The following is a 17,346-nucleotide window of genomic DNA, read 5'->3' on the forward strand; positions in this document are numbered from 1 at the left end:
GGTTTTCTCCCTTTACTTATTCATTTGCATGTTTATTGTACAGTAAGTAAGGCGATTACGGTGAAGTAGGGCATTGTTGTGAGTCGTTCTGGAGAGTTGTGTGCATGGAGGACACAGCGTCCAGCATCAGCCCAGGGTGTATGGGGAGGATGAGTATGCAGAGGCGGGTAGCGCTGTCTCAGGAAGATAAATCGGAAGACAGTCACAACAATTATATCACAACAGCCCACCACGGCCCATGTTTCATGACACAGAACATTTGATGTGGAAATAAATCACAGGAGACCATCTATCAGTGGGACACAGCAATCAAGTGGACCAACATTGACGTCCCCAGGGCCTAATCCATATACAGTGGGGCAAAAAAGTATTTAGTCAGCCACCAATTGTGCAAGTTCTCCCACTTAAAAAGAGAGAGGCCTGTAATTTCCATCATAGGTACACTTCAACTATGACAGACAAAATGAGAAAGAAAATCCAGAAAATCACATTGTAGGATTTTTTATGAATTTATTTGCAAATTATGGTGGAAAATAAGTATTTGGTCAATAACAAAAGTTTATCTCAATACTTTGTTATATACCCTTTGTTGGCAATGACAGAGGTCAAACATTTTCTGTAAGTCTTCACAAGGTTTTCACACACTGTTGCTGGTATTTTGGCCCATTCCTCCATGCAGATCTCCTCTAGAGCAGTGATGTTTTGGGGCTGTTGCTGGGCAACACGGACTTTCAACTCCCTCCAAAGATTTTCTATGGGGTTGAGATCTGGAGACTGGCTAGGCCACTCCAGGACCTTGAAATGCTTCTTACGAAGCCACTCCTTCGTTGCCCGGGCGGTGTGTTTGGGATCATTGTCATACTGAAAGACCCAGTCACGTTTCATCTTCAATGCCCTTGCTGATGGAAGGAGGTTTTCACTCAAAATCTCACGATACATGGCCCCATTCATTCTTTCCTTTACACGGATCAGTCGTCCTGGTCCCTTTGCAGAAAAACAGCCCCAAAGCATGATGTTTCCACCCCCATGCTTCACAGTAGGTATGGTGTTCTTTGGATGCAACTCAGCATTCTTTGTCTTCCAAACACGACGAGTTGAGTTTTTACCAAAAAGTTATATTTTGGTTTCATCTGACCATATGACATTCTCCCAATCTTCTTCTGGATCATCCAAATGCTCTCTAGCAAACTTCAGACGGGCCTGGACATGTACTGGCTTAAGCAGGGGGACACGTCTGGCACTGCAGGATTTGAGTCCCTGGCGGCGTAGTGTGTTACTGATGGTAGGCTTTGTTACTTTGGTCCCAGCTCTCTGCAGGTCATTCACTAGGTCCCCCCGTGTGGTTCTGGGATTTTTGCTCACCGTTCTTGTGATCATTTTGACCCCACGGGGTGAGATCTTGCGTGGAGCCCCAGATCGAGGGAGATTATCAGTGGTCTTGTATGTCTTCTAGGTACACTTCAACTATGACAGACAAAATGAGGGAAAAAAATCCAGAAAATCACATTGTAGGATTTTTATGAATTTATTTGCAAATTATGGTGGAAAATAAGTATTTGGTCACCTACAAACAAGCAAGATTTCTGGCTCTCACAGACCTGTAACTTCTTCTTTAACCTTTCACGAGTCACAAACCCGGATCCGGGATCCCCCCCATCACAAAAGCTGACTAGCATAGCCTAGGCTAAAGTTACAGGGATATCATAAAATAAAATGTTCATGAAATATCAAGTCCAAGACACCAAATGAAAGATACAGATCTTGTGATTCAAGCCATCATCTCTGATTTTTTAAATGTTTTACAGGGAAGACACAATATGTAAATCTATTAGCTAACCACGTTAGCAAAAGACACCACTTTTTTTAATCCACCATTTTTTTTACTGCATCAGTAGCTATCACAAATTCGACCAAATAAAGATATAAATAGCCACTAACCAAGAAACAATTCTCATCAGATGACAGTCTGATAACATATTTATTGTATAGCATAGGTTTTGTTAGAAAAATGTGCATATTTCAGGTATAAATCATAGTTTACAATTGCAGCCCCCATTACAACTATCACTAAAATGACTAGAATAACTACAGAGACCATCGTGTATTAGCTAATTACTCATCATAAAACATTTCTTAAAAATACACAGCGTACAGCAGATGAAAGACACAGATCATGTGAATATAGCCAATATGTCAGATTTTCTAAGTGTTTTACAGCGAAAACACAATATAGCGTTATCTTAGCTTACTACAAGTCAGTCACACAGTAACATTGATTCATGCCAAAAATAGCAATAACGTTATAAACCACCAAACGCTATTAATTTTTTTTTACTAACCTTCTCAGAATTCTTCAGATGACAGTCCTGTAACATCATATTACACAATGCGTATAGTTTGTTCGAAAATGTGCATATTTAGCCGCACAATTCGTGGTTACACAACGTGTTTAGTGGGCAAAAAATCAAGCAATCTGTCCGGCGCCATTTTGGAAAGGCACCTAATCTTATCGAAAACTATTCATAAACTTGACTAAAAAAATACAGGTTGGACAGCATTTGAAAGAGAAATTAGTTCTTAATGCAATCGCTGAATTACATTTTTTAAATTAACCTTACTGCGCAATACTGGGTACAATACAGGGTGCGATAGCGCAACGCTACATGGAAAATAATGGCATCTAATACATTTTTCTTTTTCAACAGAACAACGTTTTATCAGCATAAATAGTACCTACTATTAGCTGATCTCCCATCAGAATCTTGTGAAAGGTGTCCGTTGGCCAAAAGAATCGTTGCTGGGTTGGAGAATGTTTCCCTCGACGTTGCAATTAGCAGTACAGAATGGCATTCGAGAGAGAGACACCCACGTTTCTACAGCGCCATGGAAATAAATACCTGAAAATCGCAATATACTGACCTAAACTGGTATAATTTGGTTCAAAATAACAAGATTATGATGTCTTTAAAGCCTATAGCGAATAAAAACAGAGCCGGATACTTCTAGGAGCTAAAACCAGACGTTCTAAAAAGACATGCCAAGACCCTCTTTGCGTCAGCGCGAAGTCCCGAAAGGTCGGACACCTCGGTTCCAATCAATTTAAAAACTTTGGGAAATACGTAAGAACGTCATTTCAACTCTCCCTATTCGCTAACAGCCAGGGGAAGGCGTATGCAGTGCATCTCAACCAATAGAAGACAGGCAAAGTTAAAGACAGGTCTCAAAGCAGATGATAAAATTTCCCATTCTCACACAGACATAGGAAAAGTGCTCTAAGTCGAGTTCTGTTTCACTTACAGACATAATTCCAACGGTTTTAGAAACTAGAGAGAGTTTTCTATCCAATAGTAAGAATAATATGCATATTGTACGAGCAAGAATTGAGTAGGAGACCGTTTACATTGGATACACATTTGTGCTATGTCGAAATAGCACCCCCCTAGTGGCAAGAAGTTTAAGAGGCTCCTCTGTCCTCCACTCGTTACCTGTATTGATGGGACCTGTTTGAACTTGTTATCAGTATAAAAGACACCTGTCCACAACCTCAAACAGTCACACTCCAAACTCCACTATGGCCAAGACCAAAGAGCTGTCAAAGGACACCAGAAACAAAATTGTAGACCTGCACCAGGCTGGGAAGACTGAATCTGCAATAGGTAAGCAGCTTGGTTTGAAGAAATCAACTGTGGGAGCAATTAGTAGGAAATGGAAGACATACAAGACCACTGATAATCTCCCTCGATCTGGGGCTCCACGCAAGATCTCACCCCGTGGGGTCAAAATGATCACAAGAACGGTGAGCAAAAATCCCAGAACCACACGGGGGGACCTAGTGAATGACCTGCAGAGAGCTGGGACCAAAGTAACAAAGCCTACCATCAGTAACACACTACGCCGCCAGGGACTCAAATCCTGCAGTGCCAGACGTGTCCCCCTGCTTAAGCCAGTACATGTCCAGGCCCGTCTGAAGTTTGCTAGAGAGCATTTGGATGATCCAGAAGAAGATTGGGAGAATGTCATATGGTCAGATGAAACCAAAATATAACTTTTTGGTAAAAACTCAACTCGTCGTGTTTGGAAGACAAAGAATGCTGAGTTGCATCCAAAGAACACCATACCTACTGTGAAGCATGGGGGTGGAAACATCATGCTTTGGGGCTGTTTTTCTGCAAAGGGACCAGGACGACTGATCCGTGTAAAGGAAAGAATGAATGGGGCCATGTATCGTGAGATTTTGAGTGAAAACCTCCTTCCATCAGCAAGGGCATTGAAGATGAAACGTGACTGGGTCTTTCAGTATGACAATGATCCCAAACACACCGCCCAGGCAACGAAGGAGTGGCTTCGTAAGAAGCATTTCAAGGTCCTGGAGTGGCCTAGCCAGTCTCCAGATCTCAACCCCATAGAAAATCTTTGGAGGGAGTTGAAAGTCCATGTTGCCCAGCAACAGCCCCAAACCATCACTGCTCTAGAGGAGATCTGCATGGAGGAATGGGCCAAAATACCAGCAACAGTGTGTGAAAACCTTGTGAAGACTTACAGAAAATGTTTGACCTCTGTCATTGCCAACAAAGGGTATACAGTGATCCCTCGCCACTTCGCGGTTCACTTATCGCGGATTCGCTATTTCGCGGATTTTCATAATGCATTATTTTTTTTTTTTTGGTGCATTGTGCTCTGCATTCTGATTCGCTAAAAACTCACTCCCGCTTCTTGTATCAAAACATGCTACGAATTGTGCTATCATTTTGTCGTCTCGTGCAGTTATGTGTACGTACATAAAACAGCTTGGCAAATTTACATTAAGTTGGCCAAATTATCTTGTAATTTCGAACATCTCCTAAACCCATAATGTCGACGAAACGGCCTACACGTGAGTCACTGTATTTGTATACATGTAATAGTTGCTAATTGTAAAAAAAAAAAAAGTTTTCTATTTCGCGGATTTCACTTATCGCGGGTCATTTTCGGAACGTAACCCCCGCGATAAACGAGGGATTACTGTATAACAAAGTATTGAGATAAACTTTTGTTATTGACCAAATACTTATTTTCCACCATAATTTGCAAATAAATTCATAAAAAATCCTACAATGTGATTTTCTGGATTTTCTTTCTCATTTTGTCTGTCATAGTTGAAGTGTACCTATGATGGAAATTACAGGCCTCTCTCATCTTTTTAAGTGGGAGAACTTGCACAATTGGTGGCTGACTAAATACTTTTTTGCCCCACTGTATGGGTCTAATCTACACCTCTCAAAGCGTTGGGACTCATTTTTTATTCAACAGGGGTATGGCCTGCCAGCATGTTGATCACTTGAAACTACTTTAAACATTCCTTGCCTATTAATGAGGGTCCGCGGGGCAGACGGTGTTTGATCTACATGCGAGCCAAGCAAACGTCTTGCATCTTCATTGACAATACCTGGCGGGCAGGAAAACAATTTGTACCTTGCAAACGTAATGAACTCGCTAAATGGGTGGGTTTTGGAGGGAAGGCTTCACAGTAGCTCACTCTCCCGTTAACAGCTTTGGATATGTTGAAACTAGTATTTGTAATGCAGTCCTAAGGCTATTTTCTTCCTCAAAGTTTGGTTAAGTTGATCCTTGACACTACCCACTAACCCTAATGCCATTTTGCATCAAAATATGACCACAATAATATAAAAATGTTGGGGGTTCATAGACATGTCCTGTTTTAAGAGAGTTTAATTCACCTACTTTTTTTTCAATAGTCAACCCCATTGAGACATGTAAAACATTAATGCAATTATTGTGCTGACATATGTTGTTGTTGTTGTTGTTTTGGCATTGTTAACCCTATGGGCTAATGGGGCTGTCTGTTGCCCAGATGCTCTGAGCAAGTCTGGCCCAGTCTGGGTGGGTTGGAGAGAGACTAGAATACAGTTGCACTATGGCTTGTTTCAGGTTCTACTTACATCACACACACACACACACACACACACACACACACACACACACACACACACACACACACACACACACACACACACACACACACACACACACACACACACACACACACACACACACACACACACACACACACACACACACAGGCATGCGTACACACACACACACACAAACATGCGTTCATACACACATGCTAGGCATTATTATATAATCACCAAATATGACACAATTCATTACAATTTTCCACCAAACAGTAGTCTCTCCAATTATTAGCAATGAAGCAATCAAGCCTGGTAACTCCGCCACCCATACACTCTCCCTGAACATGTTGACAGTAACCTCCTCCGTACAATCCTATCCCCGGGGTGACAGAGCTGACAGCTAAATCGTGAATGAGTCAGCCTGCTGGTGTCCTTGATGAGACAGGAGCGAGAGAGAGGAAGATAGAAGGGGGTGGAAGAGAAGGGGAGAGAGAGAGATGGGGAAAATAAGAGAGAGAGATGGGGGGAAATAAGGAGAGAGGGGGAGGGGAGAGATAGCGAGATATACAGAATGCGAGAGCGACCGAGAAAGACAAAGTAAGAGAGATTGAGAGAGAGAGAGACAGAGAGAGACAGAGAGAGGGACAGAGAAAGAGAGGAAGGGAGAGAGAGGGGGAGATAGAAGTGGGTGGAAGAGAAAGAGATAGAGAGATGGGGAAAAGAGGGAGAGAAAGATGGGACAGAGGGGGAAGAGATGGAGAGGGAGGGGGGGATAGCGAGATATACAGAATGCGAGAGAAAGAGAGAGAGGCTGTGAATGGTGAATTTGATAGTACAGCACCTAAAGCACTCTAATCCATCGTCATTGGCTAACCTGAATCCATTGACAGGTGACATAATACAGCTGGAACATGATATGAATACATTTCATCATGATGAATGAAATACCGTACATTCAATACATTCTGTGAATAAGAACCAGGAAGAGAAAAGGCCATTAGTATGACTATACCTTACATTCAATCCCTCCTCAAGGACAGGACCAACAGCAGAGCGGGATTTCTCCCTCCAGGGGTATAACATCACCCACATGATCATGTTTCTGGAAAACAGAATGGCCATAGGCGATCTATAGTACCCATCGCAGTGACTCATACTTGAGGTATTTTTTTTGTTCTAAACTAATCCAGAAATGTTACTAGTTCTGACAGAAGTGCTTACAATGCCAAAGGCAATGCAAAACAACTGCTGACAGGGAAACTTTCAACGCAACCTCATGCTTCTCGGAAACTTCAAGTGTGTCAAACGGATCACTGTTCTTCTTCCACCCGTTCCCACGCAACAATGGATGATGTCATAAATTGTCATTTACTCCAAAGATCTTGCTCAGTTTCCTGTGAGTTAAAAAATACTAAATGTAGATAATATTATATTTGATATATAATGCCCATGGTTTCTATTGGCTAATAATATTTCCTATATGCAAGCTCTTTCACTTGGTGAACTGGGATCATTATTTGCATACAGTAGTGCGCATGAAATGCCAGTTTATATTGTACTGCGCTGTACAACAATGTATAACTTTACACAAAGCGTAACCCGTAATGGCCCTGAGATTTTATACAAAGATTCTTTGAATTCTGATGATGAACTCTCTGATTCCCATGTTGCTCTTCTGCTATTTGTTGGCAGTGCACTTTAAGTTAGAGAGCGCGAAGAAAGACCATCAGTATCCACCATCAGCTCCACCATCAGTATGTTTCCACAATCTGGCCCTCAGGACACCACAGAGTAGTGTGCACACACCTCAGTGACTTCTGCTGAGTTAGGTGTCTACTTGCCTCCCCCACCCCTTTTATATATACACTGCTCAAAAAAATAAAGGGAACACTAAAATAACACATCCTAGATCTGAATGAATGAAATATTCTTATTAAATACTTTTTTCTTTACATAGTTGAATGTGCTGACAACAAAATCACACAAAAATTATCAATGGAAATCAAATTTATCAACCCATGGAGGTCTGGATTTGGAGTCACACTCAAAATTAAAGTGGAAAACCACACTACAGGCTGATCCAACTTTGATGTAATGTCCTTAAAACAAGTCAAAATGAGGCTCAGTAGTGTGTGTGGCCTCCACGTGCCTGTATGACCTCCCTACAACGCCTGGGCATGCTCCTGATGAGGTGGCGGATGGTCTCCTGAGGGATCTCCTCCCAGACCTGGACTAAAGCATCCGCCAACTCCTGGACAGTCTGTGGTGCAACGTGGCGTTGGTGGATGGAGCGAGACATGATGTCCCAGATGTGCTCAATTGGATTCAGGTCTGGGGAATGGGCGGGCCAGTCCATAGCATCAATGCCTTCCTCTTGCAGGAACTGCTGACACACTCCAGCCACATGAGGTCTAGCATTGTCTTGCATTAGGAGGAACCCAGGGCCAACCGCACCAGCATATGGTCTCACAAGGGGTCTGAGGATCTCATCTCGGTACCTAATGGCAGTCAGGCTACCTCTGGCGAGCACATGGAGGGCTGTGCGGCCCCCCAAAGAAATGCCACCCCACACCATGACTGACCCACCGCCAAACCGGTCATGCTGAAGGATGTTGCAGGCAGCAGAACGTTCTCCACGGCGTCTCCAGACACTGTCACGTCTGTCACATGTGCTCATGTGCTCAGTGTGAACCTGCTTTCATCTGTGAAGAGCACAGGGCACCAGTGGCGAATTTGCCAATCTTGGTGTTCTCTGGCAAATGCCAAACGTCCTGCACGGTGTTGGGCTGTAAGCACAACCCCCACCTGTGGACGTCGGGCCCTCATACCACCCTCATGGAGTCTGTTTCTGACCGTTTGAGCAGACACATGCACATTTGTGGCCTGCTGGAGGTCATTTTGCAGGGCTCTGGCAGTGCTCCTCCTTGCACAAAGGCGGAGGTAGCGGTCCTGCTGCTGGGTTGTTGCCCTCCTACGGCCTCCTCCACGTCTCCTGATGTACTGGCCTGTCTCCTGGTAGCGCCTCCATGCTCTGGACACTACGCTGACAGACACAGCAAACCTTCTTGCCACAGCTCGCATTGATGTGCCATCCTGGATGAGCTGCACTACCTGAGCCACTTGTGTGGGTTGTAGACTCCGTCTCATGCTACCACTAGATTGAAAGCACCGCCAGCATTCAAAAGTGACCAAAACATCAGCCAGGAAGCATAGGAACTGAGAAGAGGTCTGTGGTCACCACCTGCAGAACCACTCCTTTATTGGGGGTGTCTTGCTAATTGCCTCTAATTTCCACCTGTTGTCTATTCCATTTGCACAACAGCATGTGAAATGTATTGTCAATCAGTGTTGCTTCCTAAGTGGACAGTTTGATTTCACAGAAGTGTGATTGACTTGGAGTTACATTGTGTTGTTTAAGTGTTCCCTTTATTTTTTTGAGCAGGGTATATATACATATATATATACAGTATATATATATATATATATTTATGCAAAAAGCGAGTAAACATTATATTTTGGAGCTGAATAGTGCAGGAACATGATGGTCTTCATCATTTGAGTTCACCTAACATCCATTCGCTAGCTGCACCAGTCAGGTGGTAAACAATGCTCGGAGAAACCTATAGTATGGTGTCATGGTCAACCTGAATAGACCTAGACGTTAATCAAAAAGGCTTTCGGTTACAGTTATATATTCCAGAATGAATTCACAGTCCGGATGTTCTAGACGCCGCAGTGTGTAAGGAAACATTTTATTATGTTGGTAGTTGATGGGTCCCAGAGCCCACACCTTTGCTGGAAGACTGACACTGATTTGCTTTAATTACCTCTTGTTCCAGGTAAGCCTTGTGCCTTGAGGAGGCGTGATGAGAATCTCTCCCTAACAGCAGGATGGAGCGTTAACTCGTCTTTCCCGTCTCCCCCTCGTCTCCCCATGACTTACACTCTAACAGTGAGAAGACTGCAAGATCTCAGCCTCCCTGACGAGTGAAGCAAGCAGGGCCCACAGACGTGAAGCAGCTAGCTGTCTTTGACAAGTTTGAACCCTGCTAGCTACAGCAGGAAAGGTTTGGCTGTACAGTATGGAGCGTTGACCTCGGCTTCCGTGTTTATTCAGATACTCAGAACATGTCCCTGAGCAGATTGTACATGATAATAACTACTATGTGTGTGTGTGTGTGTGTGTGCGTGTGTGCGTGCGTGTGTGCGTGCGTGTGTTGGTTTTTCTATCCTTGTGGGGACCTAGAATCCTCAAAAGTACCCACATGGAAAATTCTCCCCCATGAGGACAAAGGCTATTTTAAGCTTAAGGGGTTAGGTTTAGGTTTACAATTAGGGTTAGGGTTAGATTTAGGGTAAGTGGTTAGGTGTAGAGTTTGGGTTAGGGTTACGGGTTAAGGTTAGGGTAAGGGTTAGGGTTAGGGTTAGGTCCCCACAAGGAAAGAAGAACATGACATGTGTGGGTTGGTTCTTCTATCGTGTGTGTGTGTTTCCAAGTCTGTGACTTTAAACACATCATTTGGGATCAGCAATTCAACTAAGCCGTTGAGAGACCGGCATTCAGGGCCCAACATTTTCAGTACAAGGCCAGGAGGGATTCCTTCCTTTTCTAGTTCCCTCCAGGACTCCTGCAATCTCTCCAAGTGACTGCCAGATGAATAGTCCCTTCTCTATAGCCTTTGCAAATCTCTCCTCACATTCCCTCTTGCTCACTACTTATCTACTGGCACTCTCCCTTCACTTTTGTGATCTATTGCCCCTCAGCTGAGTATATAGAGGTTCTCCTCTCCTTCTTCCTAAACTGTCTGTCCTAAGCTCCCTGTTAACCAATAGAAACACAGAGGTTTGATACCTACAAGAGTGCATCAAGAACACCTATTTTTCTGCATTAACTGAGTGATAAAAAACTACATTGAATCAATTTTTAAATTCAGGCTGTAACACAACAAAATGTGGAAAAGGTCAAGGGGTGTGAATACTTTCTGAAGGCACTGTACTTGTTCATTCATCTCAGTTATGTTGATTGCATCATCAGGGACACCTCCAAGGACCCAGTACCGTCATGGGCCCAAGTGGTGTATTTTTCTGTTCTCTTTAGTACTTTACATTACTTTCAACTCTACTGATTCACTTGACAATCTATATCATTATGTTTCAGTTCGAAAATCTTTAGGCACATGTTGCCTACTCTTACCACTAGACTAGACACACACACACAGAGAGAGAGAGAGAGAGAGAGAGAGAGAGAGAGAGAGAGAGAGAGAGAGAGAGAGAGAGAGAGAGAGAGAGAGAGAGAGAGAGAGAGTGAGAGAGAGAGAGAGAGAGAGAGAGAGAGAGAGAGAGAGAGAGAGAGAGAGAGAGAGAGAGAGAGAGAGAGAGAGAGAGAGAGAGATGTAGATGGAAGGAATGCAGTTTGGAAACCTACCAAAAAACAATTAGGCAACAGCAAATTCAATCCCTTTTAGACAACTTCCTGGGTAAAATGTTCCACTGCAATAGTGAAGGTGTAAACTTGGCAGTAGAAAATCTTAACAGTATATTTGACCTCTCAGCTTCCCTATCAAATCTAAAAATCTCAAATAGAAAACCGAAGAAAATGAACAACAATGACAAATGGTTTGATAAAGAATGCAAAAATCTAAGAAATAAATTGAGGAACCTGTCCAACCAAAAACATAGAGACCCGGAAAACCTGAGTCTACGCCTTCACTATGGCGAATCACTAAAACAATACAGAAATACACTACGGAAAAAGAAGGAACAGCACGTCAGAAATCAGCTCAATGTAATTGAAGACTCCATAGACTCTAACCAATTCTGGGAAAATTGGAAAACACTAAACAAACAACAACACGAAGAATTATCTATCCAAAATGGAGATGTATGGGTAAACCACTTCTCCAATCTTTTTGGCTCTATAACAAAGAATAAACAACAAAAACATATACATGATCAAATACAAATCCTAGAATCAACTATTAAAGACTACCAGAACCCATTGGATTCTCCAATTACCTTGAATGAGTTACAGGACAAAATAAAAACCCTCAAACCCAAAAAGGCCTGTGGTGTTGATGGTATCCTTAATGAAATGATCAAATATACAGACAACAAATTCCAATTGGCTATACTAAAACTCTTTAACATCGTCCTTAGCTCTGGCATCTTCCCCAATATTTGGAACCAAGGACTGATCACCCCAATCCACAAAAGTGGAGACAAATTTGACCCCAATAACTACCGTGGAATATGCGTCAACAGTAACCTTGGGAAAATACTCTGCATTATCATTAACAGCAGACTCGTACATTTCCTCAATGAAAACAATGTACTGAGCAAATGTCAAATTGGCTTTTTACCAAATTACCGTACAACAGACCATGTATTCACCCTACACACCCTAATTGACAACCAAACAAACCAAAACAAAGGCAAAGTCTTCTCATGCTTTGTTGATTTCAAAAAAGCCTTCGACTCAATTTGGCATGAGGGTCTGCTATACAAATTGATGGAAAGTGGTGTTGGGGGTAAAACATACGACATTATAAAATCCATGTACACAAACAACAAGTGTGCGGTTAAAATTGGCAAAAAACACACACATTTCTTCACACAGGGTCGTGGGGTGAGACAGGGATGCAGCTTAAGCCCCACCCTCTTCAACATATATATCAACGAATTGGCGCGGGCACTAGAACAGTCTGCAGCACCCGGTCTCACCCTACTAGAATCCGAAGTCAAATGTCTACTGTTTGCTGATGATCTGGTGCTTCTGTCACCAACCAAGGAGGGCCTACAGCAGCACCTAGATCTTCTGCACAGATTCTGTCAGACCTGGGCCCTGACAGTAAATCTCAGTAAGACCAAAATAATGGTGTTCCAAAAAAGGTCCAGTCACCAGGACCACAAATTCCATCTAGACACCGTTGCCCTAGAGCACACAAAAAACTATACATACCTCGGCCTAAACATCAGCACCACAGGTAACTTCCACAAAGCTGTGAACGATCTGAGAGACAAGGCAAGAAGGGCCTTCTATGCCATCAAAAGGAACATAAATTTCAACATACCAATTAGGATCTGGCTAAAAATACTTGAATCAGTCATAGAGCCCATTGCCCTTTATGGTTGTGAGGTCTGGGGTCCGCTCACCAACCAAGATTTCACAAAATGGGACAAACACCAAATTGAGACTCTGCATGCAGAATTCTGCAAAAATATCCTCCGTGTACAACGTAGAACACCAAATAATGCATGCAGAGCAGAATTAGGCCGATACCCACTAATTATCAAAATCCAGAAAAGAGCCGTTAAATTCTACAACCACCTAAAAGGAAGCGATTCCCAAACCTTCCATAACAAAGCCATCACCTACAGAGAGATGAACCTGGAGAAGAGTCCCCTAAGCAAGCTGGTCCTAGGGCTCTGTTCACAAACACAAACACACCCCACAGAGCCCCAGGACAACAGCACAATTAGACCCAACCAAATCATGAGAAAACAAAAAGATAATTACTTGACACATTGGAAAGAATTAACAAAAAAACAGAGCAAACTAGAATGCTATTTGGCCCTAAACAGAGAGTACACAGTGGCAGAATACCTGACCACTGTGACTGACCCAAACTTAAGGAAAGCTTTGACTATGTACAGACTCAGTGAGCATAGCCTTGCTATTGAGAAAGGCCGCCGTAGGCAGACATGGCTCTCAAGAGAAGACAGGCTATGTGCACACTGCCCACAAAATGAGGTGGAAACTGAGCTGCACTTCCTAACCTCCTGCCCAATGTATGACCATATTAGAGAGACATATTTCCCTCAGATTACACAGATCCACAAAGAATTCGAAAACAAATCCAATTTTGATAAACTCCCATATCTACTGGGTGAAATTCCACAGTGTGCCATCACAGCAGCAAGATTTGTGACCTGTTGCCACAAGAAAAGGGCAACCAGTGAAGAACAAACACCACTGTAAATACAACCCATATTTATGTTTATTTATTTTAACTTGTGTGCTTTAACCATTTGTACATTGTTACAACACTGCATATATATAATATGACATTTGTAATGTCTTTATTGTTTTGAAACTTCTGTATGTGTAATGTTTACTGTTCATTTTTATTGTTTATTTGACTTTTGTATATTACCTACCTCACTTGCTTTGGCAATGTTAACACATGTTTCCCATGCCAATAAAGCCCCTTGAATTGAATTGAGAGAGAGAGAGAGAGAGAGAGAGAGAGAGAGAGAGAGAGAGAGAGAGAGAGAGAGAGAGAGAGAGAGAGAGAGAGAGAGAGAGAGAGAGAGAGAGAGAGAGAGAGAGAGAGAGAGAGAGAGAGAGAGAGAGAGAGAGAGAGAGAGAGAGAGAGAGAGAGAGAGAGAGAGAGAGAGAGAGAGAGAGAGAGAGAGAGAGAGAGAGAGAGAGAGAGAGAGAGAGAGAGAGAGAGAGAGAGACTTATATCTTCCCTTAAGCCTCCTCTTTTCCCTCTCATTATCAAGTCCCTTTTTATAAGAGGAGGAGAAGTCAGTTGAACATTTTATTCAATGGTGATGAGTCGGGGAAAAGTTATCTGCCAAAGCTGGGCAATTAGTCTCTCACTTCCTGCCAATCATTGAGCTCACCGGCGAGAGGGAAACTGTTTAACCTGCTCCTGTATTAACTCCAGCCAGTTACAGCTTTAGAGTAGTTCTGTCCTAATTAAAAATGGAGACAATCGAAATCAGAGATAAGAGTTGGAGCATTGCAAAGGTCTAAATAGGCTTCCTAACATTTAATTGTTATAATGATTATGTTCTACACTTTATATTACGATCAAACGTGAAACTTAAAAAGTCGCCACAAAGACTGTCTCCAAGTGGTGTACTGTTAGATTGATGGAATGTGCTATCAAAGAAGGGCTATTGGGCTGAATGATTTCTGAGTTCAGTGTGCTATTGATTCCAACATATTAAAACAGTGCAGATACTAGGTAATTACTAAGTATTTAAAAACTATTCAAGTAACCCTTATGGTCAAACTCAGCACAAATGTGACTGTCTAGTAATTGTACATTGTGTGGTACAGTAAGGTTGCCAACATTTTTTTAACGTCACTATGCAGAAATAATGGAATGCAGGGATGACATTCCAAATGTGACATTATCTTCATTGTTTTTGACTGCATTCTCCCTCATGGGCTGACAAACACTTTCAATTTAACATATCACTTAACTTTAGCTTCATGTTTGGAATTAATACCACAGCATAAAACGAGGGTGTATTTAACTGTGAAATTAATATCACACATTTCATTTGAACGCAAGGTCTTCGCTTGAATAGCCGATACCACAGTATGTGATTGTAGACAGGGGGAGATGATGAATATGTCAAATATTTGTATAATTTGGCACGTAGAAGATACGGTTTATCATATAAAATATGTTAGAAGAAAGTACCATGTTTTTTTTCTCTTCCTGGTAAAACTTCAAGCATTCTAATCATCTCAAAGGTGAAGGTCTCATAATTGACCAAAGGTACTGTTTGCTTCCTTTTTTTGCAATGAATTACAGTTCTAATTTGAAAAGTAGGGAAACTGAAACCCAAATTCATTTACACCGTATTACTTATGTGTTTACCTTGATTTAGTGTCATGCTGCTAGAACATTTATCATGATAGACATTTTAGTTACTTAGCAGACACTCTTATCCAGCGCAACTTACAGTAGTGTGTGAATACATCTTCATACTCGTCCACCGTGGGAGTCAAACCCACAACCCTGGCATTGCAAGTACAATGCTCTACCAAATGAGCCACACGGGACCAGTTACTATAATAGCTACTATAATTTATTCAACATGTATTGAACTGAGAATGTTCAAATATGTGACCCGATCAGTCACAAATAGTATTTTTTATAGAAATTGCCTGATATGGACGTTAAAGTATTATAGTTAAAGAATATAACCTCAAACATCTTGATCAGTGTACTCCTGGAGAGCCACTGTGTGATCAGGGTGACCTGCCTGATTCAACTTCTATTGATTATCAAGGCATCGATTAGATATATCAGGTGGGGGTAGTAATGCATGGGAACAAAAGCCTGAACACACTGGGGAGCCTACAGATCAGGATTGGAGACCTCTGCTATAGGAGAAATAATGTACCAAATAAAAGACAAGAAAACCTCACCTATGGTTTAAAAGCCGGCAGCCTGTGTCTAGAGCCATAGAGCTCAAATGTGTTACTATGGATTATCATTAGAAGGTGCTGGAATGGGAGTAGAGAACAGTGGCATGTTGTTTCTGCTTTGATGATAACACCCTTTGTATTGCATCTATGGGGACCTCCGTCTGGCTTTTTAGTCTCTGATTCACTGCATCCTCCCACACACCCCACTCTTCATCTGGGTTACATATGAAGGCTCACTGTTTATAGGAAAGACAAGCTAAAAATCACTGTAATTTATCAAATACATAAGTCGACATTCGTAGCATATGGACAATTATGAATTTTGTTGGGGTTTTGAAGGTATGAAAAGGATTTGGGGAAAGCGGGCAGCCCATGCTGTGTTGTAACTCAGGCATCCTAGGGTGCGTCAGGATCGCTCTAGAACAGTGGACACCAACCTTTTCTGAGTCAAGATCACTTTCTGAGTCAAAATGCAAGCCGAGATCTCCAGCTCAGACTTTTTTAAATCATGACTTAAATGTAAGCCCATGAAACTTTAAGCAATTAATAACAATTCTGTAGCAATGATATTTGTGCAGTAGGCTTTAGTCCAAATACATTAGCATTGCACATTGCTATGCTTGAATTGCCCTGCCAATGATGTTCTTCTCAGACCGTTTTGAAATGATATTTTACAAAGTTAATTTGCTGTATTCCTATTGAGGCACAGCTGAGCGACCATAATAATTCGCTTTTTTTTTTTTACTGGATGGATGGCCTACATCTGGTGGTCAGGCTGAGGGAAGGGAGGGAGCAGTGGTGAGGCTGCCTCTCACCCGACTCACCATCCCTCCTCTGTCTTGCCCTCTCTCCTTGCTGAGAAAAGGGGACACAGTCTTCCATATGATGGTGATACTCGAGTCACACTGCATTATTTCTGCCTCATGCACCAATTCATGTTTTTATTCCTATGACTAGAGAAAGTGAAATATTCCTCAATATTAAAAAATACAACACTTTACTATGCATACTCCTTCAATGCAGCTGCAGTGCTGGTTGTAGCGACAGTGGAAATAGGGAGGATGCACATTTTATTGCTTAAAGTGTTGACGGTGCTGAATAACAACTTAAACATGAACTTACTCATAAAAAATCAGTACTTTCATGTATTCAATAGAGTCTATTTCTAGTCATGGTTTTAAATGTTTTGAAATCTCACAGTATCAACTTTTCTGTGCGTTCGAGGCATCTTTCAACAGTCTAAGGTTTGAGGAACCT

This window comes from Salvelinus alpinus, chromosome 38, assembly GCF_045679555.1.
Source record: "Salvelinus alpinus chromosome 38, SLU_Salpinus.1, whole genome shotgun sequence".
Lineage (NCBI taxonomy): Eukaryota > Metazoa > Chordata > Actinopteri > Salmoniformes > Salmonidae > Salvelinus > Salvelinus alpinus.